This window comes from Belonocnema kinseyi, chromosome 6, assembly GCF_010883055.1.
Source record: "Belonocnema kinseyi isolate 2016_QV_RU_SX_M_011 chromosome 6, B_treatae_v1, whole genome shotgun sequence".
Taxonomy (NCBI): Eukaryota; Metazoa; Arthropoda; class Insecta; order Hymenoptera; family Cynipidae; genus Belonocnema; species Belonocnema kinseyi.
In genome coordinates this window covers 60,556,679-60,571,190 of record NC_046662.1, presented here as the reverse complement: position 1 = coordinate 60,571,190, position 14,512 = coordinate 60,556,679, and positions in this window count along the sequence as shown.

The window sequence follows — 14,512 nt, the reverse complement described above, 5'->3', positions numbered from 1 at the left end:
TATGTGATTAATACTTATAGAAATATAATATAATATAATGTAGAACTTGAAATGAGAAAAAACTCGGTCAATTCAACATCTTATTAATTTAAAAAAAAACATTGACTGTTAACTTGTTGGCCCTGCCCCCCCCCCTTACCCTACTGCATTCTTCAAAATGTATCGTGGTACTACTGACGCAGGGTATCGAACTTTTTCAAATGTAAAGTTTCCATTTAATATTAAAACGAGTTTTCTGTGAAATTAACATTTAATTTAGATTTGATTATTTTCGATTTAATTATCCTAACAAAAAATAGCGATTCAAATCTCCAAAGGTTACTACTTAAATTGATTTTCGAATTTTAAAGAATTCTCCAATCATTTTAATTACAAACAACGGGAACGTAAGTGGGAAGCTTGCGTAATTCGAAAACATATTCGCAAAGTCGTTAGGAAGCTTCAGTCGGAACCGTACTTATTGTTAGTTTTAAATTACTACAGTGGACCTACCTTCCATTGATAGTGTATGTTGAGGGTGGAGTTTATTAATTTTAAATTGAAAATTCGATTGACTTATAACATTTCTTATATTCTACTGTCCAGTATTTTACTTTTTATTTCAAATAAACTAAAAATTACATTACTAAAATAAATATCGACAAAATAAATCCCGATGCAGATTGTTTTGGAATTAACTTTATCGTGAATTTAAATCGCTATTGTTCTTTCGAGGTAATTGAACCGGAAAAATTAAATTTAAATTAACTTTCTAGATTCACAAAAAACCTATTTTAATAAATAACAAAAATTTAGTTGTGATAAAGTTCGATCCTCTTCGTCAGTAATACCAAATTTGAAGAATAAAATACTTTTACTTTAATTTATTTTTTATTGCGTTAGAAACGTCTATAATATCATAGAAAATATGTTTATTTCTTGATTATTCCTATCTATAGTTGATATATCTTAAAAAAGATTGTTGACATTTTATTGCGTCAGAACAAAATTTCAAATTTACAGCAATTACACACATTAAAGAAATATTAAAAATAATACAAAAATATAATTGGGTTAATTTATACTCGAAAAGTTAATGTAAATATAACAAAAATATTATTTTGTTTAAAGGCTGCTGAAAAGTGCTGTAAAAAACTAATGGCTGAATTAGAGAAAGAAGAAAAATCATATATTGCTAAGACTAAGACATGCATTGCAGACGTAACTAAAAAATGTAAGGAATCTGCAAACGACTGCCGTAAAATAGCACACAATATAGACAAAAATATGGAGGTGATGAATGATGTTTACTATAAAAGCACGTACTAAAATCCAAAATTTGACTAGAGTCACTGAAGATCAAAAAGGTATAAGGTACAACTGTCTAAATGTACAACTTGTATTGAAATGATTAAATGATTTAAGCCACTAAACTAGTAAAATTGTCTATCCTTCCAATCTCCAGCTGTTCCAAGATGTGCCCTGTGCGTCAATTACATTGAACACAATTTTTTTCACGCATGTGTAAAATAATAGACGATTGTTATTTATTATTTTATATTATTAGGTGTCAATACATTGCAAAAAATGCACGTTTCTTTTCTGCATAATGTAGAACTAAATCAGTGCAAAACAATCACTATTATAATTTTGTGATTGTGAATTCTCTTTTGTTAAAAGAGCTTGAGCTTGAGCACGCCTAGGGCGCACGACTGTTCGTTACCGCACTTTACATTTCTCCTAAATTTTTGCAAAGACCTTTTAATATTAAAGGTCAACGGATCGACAACAGTAATTTTTTGATTGTGAACTTTCTTGTGTTTAAGCTCTTTCGGCCTTAACGAACAGATTCTCATCATATATGTCGTGCTTCGCACTCGATTTTGTACCAAATGTCAACTTTTCTGCATAATGCTCAAAACTTTTATATCAAATATAATAAATTTTGTATGTAACTGCCTGGAATTGCTTATTTAGATATTGCAAAAGAAAGCACAAATTATATTTATCATGATTATTTTAATATTTGTTTCTTATTTCGTATTAAATTATATTATAAGCTGTGCAATTCATAATATGCATAAAAATTGAAAGATACTAATTCGTATTGCCTTGGTTTTATAATTTTTTTTTATTCTTAATCTTGTTTTTTATGATTAAAGAGAAACTACTGCGCATCTAGATAGGGTTTAATAAGGGAACGTTTGTACACAGATTTAATTTTCTTTACTTTCAATGCTGTTTATCATGAATAAAAAAACGGGCAGATTTTTTTTTCGTCTCTTGTCTCGTGTGTCCTATAAAAAATTATTCATGAGAAATTTTAATGAGTTTTCGGTATTTTTTGAAAGAGTAACTTTTGTCTATTTATTTTTTTCATAGCTTGTGCCGTTGGTCAACAATATTAACTTTTTAATTTTTATTGTTTTTTACGAATAGAACAAAAATGCGCATCATATAAAAAAATTATTAAAAATGTGTAGCTCTTTTTTGGATTAAGAACTTTCGTCTTATTATTTTTTTCGCAGCTTGCGTAGTTAGTCCAAAAAGTGATTGATAACAATTTTTCAGATTTTTTCAGGGCGCATAATTTTAGTTTATTATTTTTTTTTCGTATCTTGCATAGTTTGACAAAAACCTGGAATTTTTTTATTTTTCATTATTTTTGGTAAGATCAAATTTTCAATGTTAACTTTTTCAATTAAATTAAAAAAGTTGTTATGATATTCTTGTAGTGCTTCGAAAAATCAGCTTTTTTATTTTTTTGACTTTTTTGCCTACCATGCGTTGTTTGGCTTAAACTGTTCATTTTGTTTGTTTTTTTGGATTTTGCAAATGCTCTAACTCTTCTAATTTTTATTTTATAGAAACTAGTCATCAGGATACATTATTTGAGTTTTCGAGTACTATAAACAGCCGTATACAGAATTTTTAAATATTGAAAAAATTAGTCTTGAATATTTTGCAAAAAAAACCAAAAGAATATGAAAATTTATTCACATATATTCAATATTAAGTATCGCCAATTGAAATTCACCAAGTGAAAAATCTCACATAACCGATTCTTTTAAAATTTACACACCTCATTATTTAGATCTACAAATTATTGGCTATCCATAAATTACGTGAAACATTTATTACAAATGTTATCTCTCACAATGTTGAAACTCGTAACAAAGTACAGTCCAGTTTCCCAATAGGGCACCTCTCAACAGAGCGCCTTCTCCTCAACTTCGCTCGAACGTTACCCCCACTTTCTAGCCTCCGCGTTGACCGTGGGAGATTTCAAAGCATTGCCTCTCAATAGGGCGCTCGCGATGAAAATAAATCTGCTTATGCATTGTACTTAAGGGCTCTCCATAAATCACATAGCCTCATTTTTGCATTTTTACCCTTCTCTCCCCCCATGTAAGCCAGCATAGACTTTTGCCAGACCACTCCCCTCCCCCTTAAGAGCTGCGTAGCTTTTTTTCTTACAAAATCAAATGAAGTTTCCTTACTGCATTGAAAGAAACATTTAAAAAAAAGAGAGAATAGTATGAAAAATACTTTATTCTTCCAAAACGTCTATTATCATAAACGGTGAAACTAGCCAGTTATGCAGATTTTGAATAACAGGCAATGTGAATTCAACTTCTTATTTGATACTTTCAGTTAAACTATTTAAATTTTCTCCGCTGATATCTCCGTCTTCAAACCACTCAAGTAATGGCACTAACGCATCAAGTTCACGTAGTAGTCCACCTCCTCTTCTTGTTGATACTTTCTTTCCTTTTTGCCTTTTATCGATTGCCTGATGATGAATTTCTTTGACATGTAAACATTTTTGTTGTTTAGACGCATAGTATAAACCACAATATCCAATTTTGGCAGCCAAAGGTCGGCTAAAGTTATTGGGCCAATATCGACATTTTAATCAGCCCAGTGTTGAGCCAGTGCTAGCAGTCTATATTGGTTATTTATATTTGCCGATCCTCCACCAATGCTTGTCCCAATATCGGCACTTTATTTCGCCAAGTATCACTTTTAGCACGGGGAACCATGTTTCACGAGGATCCGCCAAAATCTGGCCCAATGACGGCACATTACTGAGCCAAGTATCACTTTTATCACAGCAAACCATGTTTTATTTAAATCGGCCCAATTTTGAGCCAGTACTGGCAGGCTATATTGACTTTTTATATTTGCTGATCCTCCGCCGATGCTTGGCCCAGTATCATCACTTTATTGCCCCAAGTCTCACTTTTAGTACGGGGAACCATGTTTCACGAGGATCAGCCAAAGTCTGGCCCAGTGACGGCACGTTACTGGGCCAAGCGTTACTTTTACCACAGCAAACCACGTTTTATTTAAATCGGCCTAATGCTGAGCCAGTGCTGGCAGCCTATATTGACTATTTATATTTGCCGATTCTTCACCGATGCTTGATCCAGAATCGGCACTTCGTTTCGCCAAATCTCAGTTTTAGCACCTGATAAATAAATCTTACACGAAAGATAAAAAAAAATTATTGAAAAATTGTCAAAGTTCACGAAGAAATTTGTTAAGTTCTGTCATTAAAGATTTTTAATGTTTATGAAAAATTACATTTCCTGTCACTGCGAAAAGTTGTAAAGCAGGCTACAACGGAAAAAATGAAATATTACGCGAAGAAAAATTGTAATCCGTTTAAATTATTAATTTAAAAATTATTGTAGTGATATTCTTGTTGACATTTCGTCGCATAATAATAAATAATTAGAAAAAGAGAGCTTAAAATTTGGTTCTTTAACTTTTCTGAACTGCAGCTTATGAGGATGATTTTTTCACACAGTTTCAACTTGTCGGTTTAGCGCAGTGATTAGTACGTCCGACTGTTAGGCAATAGATTTAGGTATATAGATGTAGGTTCGATACCCCGTATCATTAGAAATTTTATTTGTAACATAATGTTCAAAATGAAATATATGTATTCAATCTAAACAGGACCATTAATATTTATATTCAAAGTACTCGCAATCAATCAATATTTATTTTTTAAATATCTTTTTTGTCATATCCCTAGACCGTAGCCAGTGTTGGGCCGACAATGGCAGCCAAGCCCTGGATGTCAAGTCAAGGCTATATTTATCAATCCGGCAATGGCGCGACGATGGCAGCCAGGTTTCGTCCAATACTGGTACCCAGTGTTGGGCCGACAATGGTAGCCAAACCTTGGCTGCCAAGTGCAGGCCATAGTTATCATTCCGTCATTGGCGCGATAATGGCAGCCGAGCTTCGGCAATATTTTTGCCGACCATGGGCCAATGTTGGGCCGTATGTGACTTCGCACTTGGGATAGTATGTTCCATTATATACCGTGAAGGAATCATAACGCAATAAAGTAACAAAAATGCACTCACCAATAATTTCTTTTCGGATTGATAGACAATAAAAATTATATGGAACAGGCATTCCATTGTATGTAGTTGATTTAAAACCCACAAATCCCCTCAAAAATAAATCACAAAAACTGTCATAAGCATGAGTATCTTGTAGAGTTGGAATCGTAAGCAAGCCATCGCCTGTTCAACCCATGCGCGCGCTATTTGAAAAAAATTGTAATGCATCAAAAAAGCTACATAACTTTACTGAGACCTCCTCCTCCCCTTGCATGTAGCTCAGCGTAGTCTGAGATCAGACACCCCCCCCCCCCCCCCCCCCCCCCCCCCCCTAAATTGGCTACGTGATTTATGGACAGTCGCTTATGTACATTCATATTGCACATTGTAGCAAGTATGTATTGAGAAATAATTATATTCTGCGATTATCAAATCATATATGAATTAAGGTCAATGGATAATATATATTATAGAATTATTTTTTTAAATTGAGGAAATTATACTTTTCGTTAAAAGAAATACATAGTTTGAGCATTGGATTCATCATCGTAATCCAAACGACATTTTTTTATTCGAAAAACTTAGACATATGCTTTTTTCTTATCTGTTAATGAGATAATCGTAGTAAATGTATCAGTCAGACATGCAATTGTTATAATGGAAGTACATACACCATAATAATTCGTTCATAAATTATTAATAAAAATGAATGTGGAATGTATTTCACATTAAATGGTGAGTTTTTATTCCGCATACTACATACTCGTGTGGAAATAGCCCGGGTTAGCCCTGGTACAACAAGGTTTCTGGTCGGGGACTGGCCGGGCTATGTTTGTTTTTTAAGAGCTTAACCGTGATAAATTGGTTTTTTGTATATCATTCATAAAAATAGTCAAATACAATGTAAAAGTCTCACTTAAAATTAAAGAACAATCTTTAAAACTTTGAATAAAGATTATATTTACCACATAATTTGAAAAAATATTTAAAATATATTTTCATGAAATATTACAAAAAGGGAATAAAATATGATGAATGATTACAAGTCAATGTGTATTAGAAGCAGAATGTTACTACCTCTCGTGCTAGTATAAAGGAAAAAATCTTCATATTATTATTATAAAAGTTTAGGCAATGTAGCTCAAATAAAAAAGAGTCATGCATATAGATCATTTTCGCTGATAGTATAAGTCAATCTTCAAGCAAAACAGGTTTCCATTTTAATTAAAAACAGTTGAAATAAAAAAAGAACCTAAGCAGATGAATTTTCTACAAAACAGTTTCATTTTCAACACGCAAATATGAAATTTCAATGAAAAAACTTTATTTAATTATTTAATTTAATATTTAATTAATATTTAATTTAATTAATTAATTTTTACCAAAATAGCTCGATTTTTTGCCTAGCTATTGCATTTTCAAGGCGAAGAGATGAATTGTCAAAAAAAATGTAATACATGATATTTTAAACATAAAAGTTAAAACTGTTTAACGCAAAAAAATGAAATTTTAACCAAGAATAATTCTTCAGTCAAGAAAAAAAATCAAACAAATTGTTAAATCTTCAAGCCAGATAGATGAATTTTCTATACAAAGCAGTTGAATTTTCTACGAAAAAAGATGAGTTTTCAATAAAAACATAAAATCTTAAACCGAGAAATATAAATTGCCTATTAAAATAAGAAAAATGAAAAAACAGGCGAATATGGAAAAGACTGAAGTTTGCGTTAAATAAATAGAAAATTTTGATAATTTATAGACTTAAAAATGATAGTTCAGATAAACACTGAAGTTCATTTTTCTTACTTAAGATATTAATTCGCCTCAGTTTGGCGCGATAATGACACTGTTTCCGCGAAACGTTTCTGATTGGTCTAACTAACTCTATTTTATGGACAAAAAACAAGATGCGAAAAGAGATAGATTGACCAAAATTGTGCACCCAAAAAAGAATAGCAAATTTGTCAGGAATTATTTTTTTGTAAGATAAGTAGTTTTTGTTCTATTTGTAAAAAACGACATTGAAATAAAATAATTATATTTGAGGACAATGATATAAGCTACGGGAATATGTGAGACATAATTTATTCAACGAAAAAGATTTAAAAATTTTTTACGAATATTTTTTTGATAGGAAGTGTAGTTTCTCTTTAATCGTAAAAAACAAGATTAAAATTTAAAATATTGTGAATTATTATTATATATAAATTTATTAAAATCATATCTAATTCAGCGCAGCTAAGAATAACAATATAATAATAATATTATAATGCAATATAATAATAATAACAATAGAGGCACATAACAAATGTATAGGTTATACAAATTACAAAAAAACTGTGTTTAAGGAAATTCAAAAAAATTTCTTGAGTTTCCCGGAAAGATTAAAAATATATTTTTTTGTTATATTAATTTTCAGAGAAAATTCAAAATTATTTCAAAATTTGTCGAAGAGTAATCTGGAGGACTTTCTAACAATTTTTTTTATTTTGCAGTGTTTAAGAAATCTTAAAAACTTGAAAGTACCATAAAAGTAAAAATTGAAATAAATAAAAATTGGAAATACATTTTCAAACATTTTATGAATTTTACAAGGTTTTAAAATAGTAATAAAATTATTGTAAGATTCCTGGCAAAATTTTTAATCAGGCTTCATTTTAAAAAAATTTAAGAGGATATTTAAACCGATTTCAAAATATTTATGATCGCTTTCAAGATAATAAACAATTTTTTTTAAGATTCCTAAATTAATTTTGTGTAAATTTTCATTTTGAAAAATTAAATCATTAAAAGTAGTTCAAAAGATTTTAGAACATTTTAAAACATATAAAAAAATGATATGGCAGAAAAATCGTGAAAAAAAATCCTTGGCGAAGTAAAATTTGTGAAAATAAAATATATGAAACGGGAAATTTCCGAAATTATAAAATTGCCAACAATTAGAAATTTCCAAATTGAGAAATTCCTGAGAGTTTAAAAAATGACCTGTGAATATTACCAACTAAAAAATTGTTCCAATAATAAATTAAATGTTTTGGCATCAACTAAAAGTACTTTATCTGAAGTATTTATAAAAAGCGCTCTTCTCCTGTACGCGGAGCGGCAGTAAAATACCACTTTATTGTACGGTGACGACATTGCGGTTTTTTAAATTATAACGTCCCCAAAGCGCGAGCGTACGTGGTACAGTAAAGCGCCATTTTACAAAAGAAGAGTGCTTATTCTGCCTATTTCAGATACAGTATCGTATGCACCACTGCAATAAAGTTGTTTTATACTAGGATGTAGTTTTGCCCCCCTCACCTTCGCACAGTAGGGCAAGAAACGTCCATAGAGAAATTTATTTTCAGAAGACAATTATTATCCGGTTTTAACTTGTTTTCTCAAATGAAAGCTAGTGAAATTTCGCATCGAACTATCATGGCCGATATTCATTTTTTTGTTTTAGTTTATTTGATAACAAAAATGAAGAAAGTGAATTAAAATGATTTCGTAGGTATTGGCGGCGATTCGTCATTTTATTCGCACTAAATATTAACAATTTATGGACACAAATAGTTTTTCAGTTGATTTAATAAAAGTTAGTAAATAATTTGTTATTTTAAAAGCCATTTCGATAAACGAATATCCATACCAGGTATTTTTGATGGAATAAATAAAGCTTTTTCCATGGAATCGATCATATATTACTTGGAAATTAAACTAAGTATCATATTTGGCCACCAAACAAAAGTAAATAATTGTTCAAACTACCTTAAATAACAAATGCACTATTTGGATATTAATGGAGGTACAAACTTAATTTTTTCGATGCAATTACAGAGTATATTTGTTATTTAACTTAGTTTAAACAATTATTTACTATTATTTGCTGACCTAATATGATACTTAGGTTTTATTTCCTAGTAATATGTGATCGATTCCATAGACAAACTTTATTTATTCCATTAAAAATACCTGATATGGATATTTGTTTATAAAAATTGCTTTTAAAATAACAAATTATTTATTAACTTTTATTGATTTACTAAAAAACTATTTTTTCTATAAATTGTTTAGATTTAGTACGAAAAAGGGACAAATCGCTATCAATCCCCACGAAACAATTTTCATACACTTATTTGTTTATAACAACTTCAAAAAAATTTGTTACCATTTGCATTATTATCAGACATGTTTTTAAAACAGGTATACTTCAAAAGTCAATTTTTTTCCTTTTTGTTATTAAATAAAAAAAATTTTTAAATTTAAAAATCGGACATGAAAGTACTATGCGAAATTTTATTAGCTTTTATTTAAAAAAAGTTAAAATCGAAAAATAATTGTCTTCTGAAAATTAATTTTTCCACGGACGTTATTTTTGCTCCAGTATAACTACATCCAAGTAGGGTGAGTGACCCAGTGAATGAACACTTAAGGAAATCACTGATTACAACTAGTTCATTTCACGTTATAATAATTGATTATTGTTACAAAACTTTTGAAAATAGATTCTCAAGGGTTCAAATTTCATAATCCGATAAACAAATGTTGTTTTTACCAAAAAGCTTTATAAAAAAGAATTAAATAGTGCAGAATTAACGAAAACACAAGTGAATGAACACTGTGAGCCAATGAATGAACAGTAGAGCACCAGTGAATGAACACTATAATCACTAAAAATTAGAAATAGGATTTGGGTATAAAATTACATAGGTACATTACAAAATGAGCAATTAAATCATGTAAAATATTAGAAAGTGTTGCGAAATTCATTAAATATATTATTTCAATAAAAACCACAAGACATTTAGATGTAAAGAAAGGAGGGAATAAAAAAGTTGAACACAGAACAAGGTTAACTTTTCCTAATTTTTTATTGCAATATTTATTTTTAAAACATTTCTATCAGTTTTTTTAAGCTTACAAAAAATGCAACTTTTCGTTTAAAAATAGATACCTCTTATCTAGTGACTACAACAGAAAATTGCGATTCTTAGGACACATAAAATTTGTAATACAACACCTTACTATGTTGCTTTAGGTTAAATTAGCAAATACAATTATAAATCACAGTGTTGTAAAATGGAAATTCTTTAAACATTTATAAATATATATTGACTAGTGCGCAGTAGTACCTAGCACGAATTAATGTTTTTTATAGTTAAACAACGTTTTCTAAATGCAAAAAGCATTACATTTCTAACCTCAAAGTTGCCTTACCTTTAATTTAGTTCGTGCGTACTTTTTTGATTTTCTAACCACAAAAATATACATTTAAACTATAACTATTTAAAGTTGATATTTATATTTATAGCTTCGATATTTAAAGACACATTAATTGAAACAAACTTATTTATATGTAACGAAACAACAGCCAGGTCTGCATCATCTGCTGTTCCTTCACTGGACCTGCGGGGTGACAGTTTTGCTCCAAGAAATGAACACAGCGTTCGTTCACTGGATCACGGGCAATTTAAAGGTCCAGTACGTGAACACTCATTTATTAATAAAAAAACGTACTTTTTGTGAAAGAAATTGAATTAAAATATCTTACAACTATAACAGCACAACTTGGATACAGAAAAGGTAAAGAATTTTTTGTAAAAGCAGTGTAAACAAGGAGTTGTTTAGGTACGTAACTTATAGTGGTCGAAGACTTTCTCACCATCACACACCATAATCAATGATGCTTCACATTCAAGAAATTTTTTTAATTATTTACAAGAATTTACTGCTATGAATTGTTTATTAAACTCTTCAAAATTGCTTCAAGATTTCAAATATATAGAAATTCATAAAGACTTTAACTTTGAAAGTTTATATTTCTATATTTTTCGCATTAGTGTTCATTCACTGGTGACTGCTCAGCCACTGGATCACTCACCCTATAAAAGAACTTTATTGCCTGGGTACATCTACTACAATTTTATTTATTATTTTACTATTTAAAATTATTAAATTTGAAAGATATCTGATGTTCGAACTAAAAATCGTAATGTTATTTCCACAATGCAAACTGTTTAAACAGCAATTGAAAAAGTGTAAAACGAAAAATATTATTAATGTTATTAAACCCCGGGAACTCTTAATTTCCATGATTTATAGAGAAGATATTAGTTTTTTGTGTGTAATAATTGTTGAAATAATTAAATTATAGTTGAAAAATACTTGAAAACCCAAAATCTGTTTCGGCGTCTGAATGATATCTATGTACATTATATGCAGGATGAAATATGGAAAAACGTGGCAGTTTTCGTACCTGAATTTAAATAAATCGAATTCGAGTACATGCAAAAATTTTATTATAACCTAGAGAAGAATGATTTTTTTGTTTAAGTTGACTTCTGTAAACATTTAGTGGTATTACTTACGAAATTTCTGTTTGCTCTCCTTAATTAATTTTGATCATGAAAGACGACAAACAATTTCGTAACTTCTATAAATTTAAGAAGATAAGAATTGAAACTTTTCTTATCATCATGCTTTAATTGTATCCGATAAATATACGTGAATCCTGACATAATTGATTTTGAATATTTTAACGACTTTAATATAATTTTGTGGGATTTCAGCAAATACAATATAAATAGAATAACCAAATTAAGGCATTTCACGGACTTTTATTACCTCGCTGAAGTTTGCAATGTTTTAAAAAAATGAATTTACAAAATTCTGATCTTGAATTGTTTCCCTGTGTCATGATTTGAAACTTCGTAGAGAAAGCTTAAAGAGTTAGCCCACCTATTTAATTAAACTGTATTGGACAACCAATTTTATGAGATTTGATCAAAAAAATTCATCTTCAACCAGACAGTTGAATTTTGAAACAAAAAATATGAATATTTAAGAAAATAATTAATTTTCAACCAAATACACACATTTTCTACCAAGAACATTAATTTTTTACAAAAAAGACAAATTTTCAACAAAATAGTTACATTTTGAATCAAAGAGACAAGTTTCCAACTAAAATTATGAATCTTCGACTAATGAAATGATTTTTTTACAAAACAATTGAACTTTTAACAAATGTTTTAAATATTACATACAAAAATATCCATTTTCAACAAAAAATATAATTTTAGGATAAATTAAACACAACAAACAAATAAAAACATAATTTTTCATGTGATAATTTAAAAATATTTTAACTTCAAATCAAAAATGTTGAGTACACCCAAAAAGAAAAATTTTCAGAAAAATAGAATCCCTAACCAGAGAAGATTTTAACTCCATATCCAATAGTTGCAATTTTAAGAACAACTATGACATTCCTACAAAATGTTCAAAAAAGATAGGACGAATTTTCAATAAAAAAGTTAAACGTTTGACCTAAAAAAATATATTTATTAAGCAGTTAAATTTTCAACAAAATAATTAAATTTTTAACAAAATAGTTCAATCTTTAATCGTACAATCTAATTTCCAACTTATAAAGATGAATTTTCAACCAAATAGTTATATTTATAGAAAAACCCTAAAATTCAACCAAAACAGTTATATTTTAATACGAATGATTTCGTAACTATATTTAAATACTTGGACAGTTGTAAAAGAGAATCGATTGCTCAGAATACTTATGCAAAAAAAGTTGTTGCCAAATTTTCTTAAGATTTTTAGTGATTTAGTTGATTTTTTTAGTTGATTTTCAACTTAATAGATGATTTTTCAGCAAAGAGGAATAATTATCTACAAAAGAAAACTAATTTTCAACAAAATAGTTTTATTTTCAATCAACAAAATTATTCTTTAACTAAACTGTTGAACCTTCGATAACAAAATACACTTTCACCTCCCATGATTATCCTTAAATTAAAAAAAAAATGAATTTTTAACCAAAGAGATAAACTTTCTTTCAGATCAGACATATTCAACTAAAAAAAATGAAATTTTAACTCAAAATGTAATAGTGAAATTTTCAGTGAAAACAGATTTTAACAGCAAAAAATTTTTGTTTAAATTACTGGTATTTCTTAAAATAGGACAAATTTTAAACGACAAAGATGAATTTTCAACCAAAAAGATCCTTGGTTTTATTTTCAGGAATTCTATACATTAAAAATCGAAAAGTTAAATTTTCAGCTAAAAAAACTATTTTCAATGAAAAAACGAATTTTTAGCAAAATTTTTAGCCAAATTAATTTTCTACTTAAAAAAATGAATTTTTAACATCAAGATTTTTTTTTAGACAAACATTTGATGTTACTGAATTTTTAAACCAAAAAATTGAATTCTTAAAGAAAAATGTAATAGTCAAAATGTAAAAAATTAAAATTATATTAAAATCCAAATTAAAAATCCTATTTAACGACCAATAATCAAATTGATGCAAACTCCTGTTAAAAACAAGAATCCAACGACCAAATTTGGACCACAATGAATAAACAAAAATAAAAAATTCCCTTCTCTTTTTCTTTCTTTCATCTTTTTTATTTTTATTATCATCCGATTACAATAAAATAACACTCACAATGAAAATTAAAAATAAATAAAATTGCATAATCAACGTTTCGGTACTTGTAGAGTATCCTTATCAAGGCAAGAAAAAAATTTAAATTGTAGAAATTGATAGCACCCACAAACAGGTGCTCTCTCTTTGATACCTGATAATCGAATGAGGGTCAGTAGGCCAATCAGTTGTAAACACAACATAAATATTTGTCACATTTATATCAGAAATATAGAAAGTAAAAGAAAAACAGAATTCATGAAACAAATTCGTTAAATGTAATTAATCATATTAGCATAACTTTTGTTCAACTTATCCGAATGGGTTTTTAAATTAATAGATAATTTCTTTTGTTTTCGAATATAAAGCATTTCCATGAATTCTCCTCTTCTCTCATTACTTTCACTATGAAAAATTTGAACATTATTCCAGTCAAACTAATTGTGATAATCAACAAATGCCTTTGTATGTCTGGCAACACACTCTTGTAACAGCGTCCCAAACGAACATCACTTTTGTGTTCCTCTGTCCTAGCGTTAAGAAATTGCCAGTCTGTCACACGTAATTCATCTTACAGATCCTGCAAGTAATCTTATAAACAACACCATCAATTTCAAAATCATCCAAAGGATCTTTGCAACCATTTACAGTCTGTCAAGTTAAAGCGTGGGTAACTTTTTTGGTAAAATATTTTATTTAAACGCATGTTTCTACATGGAATTACATTTGTCAAGGTGTCGAG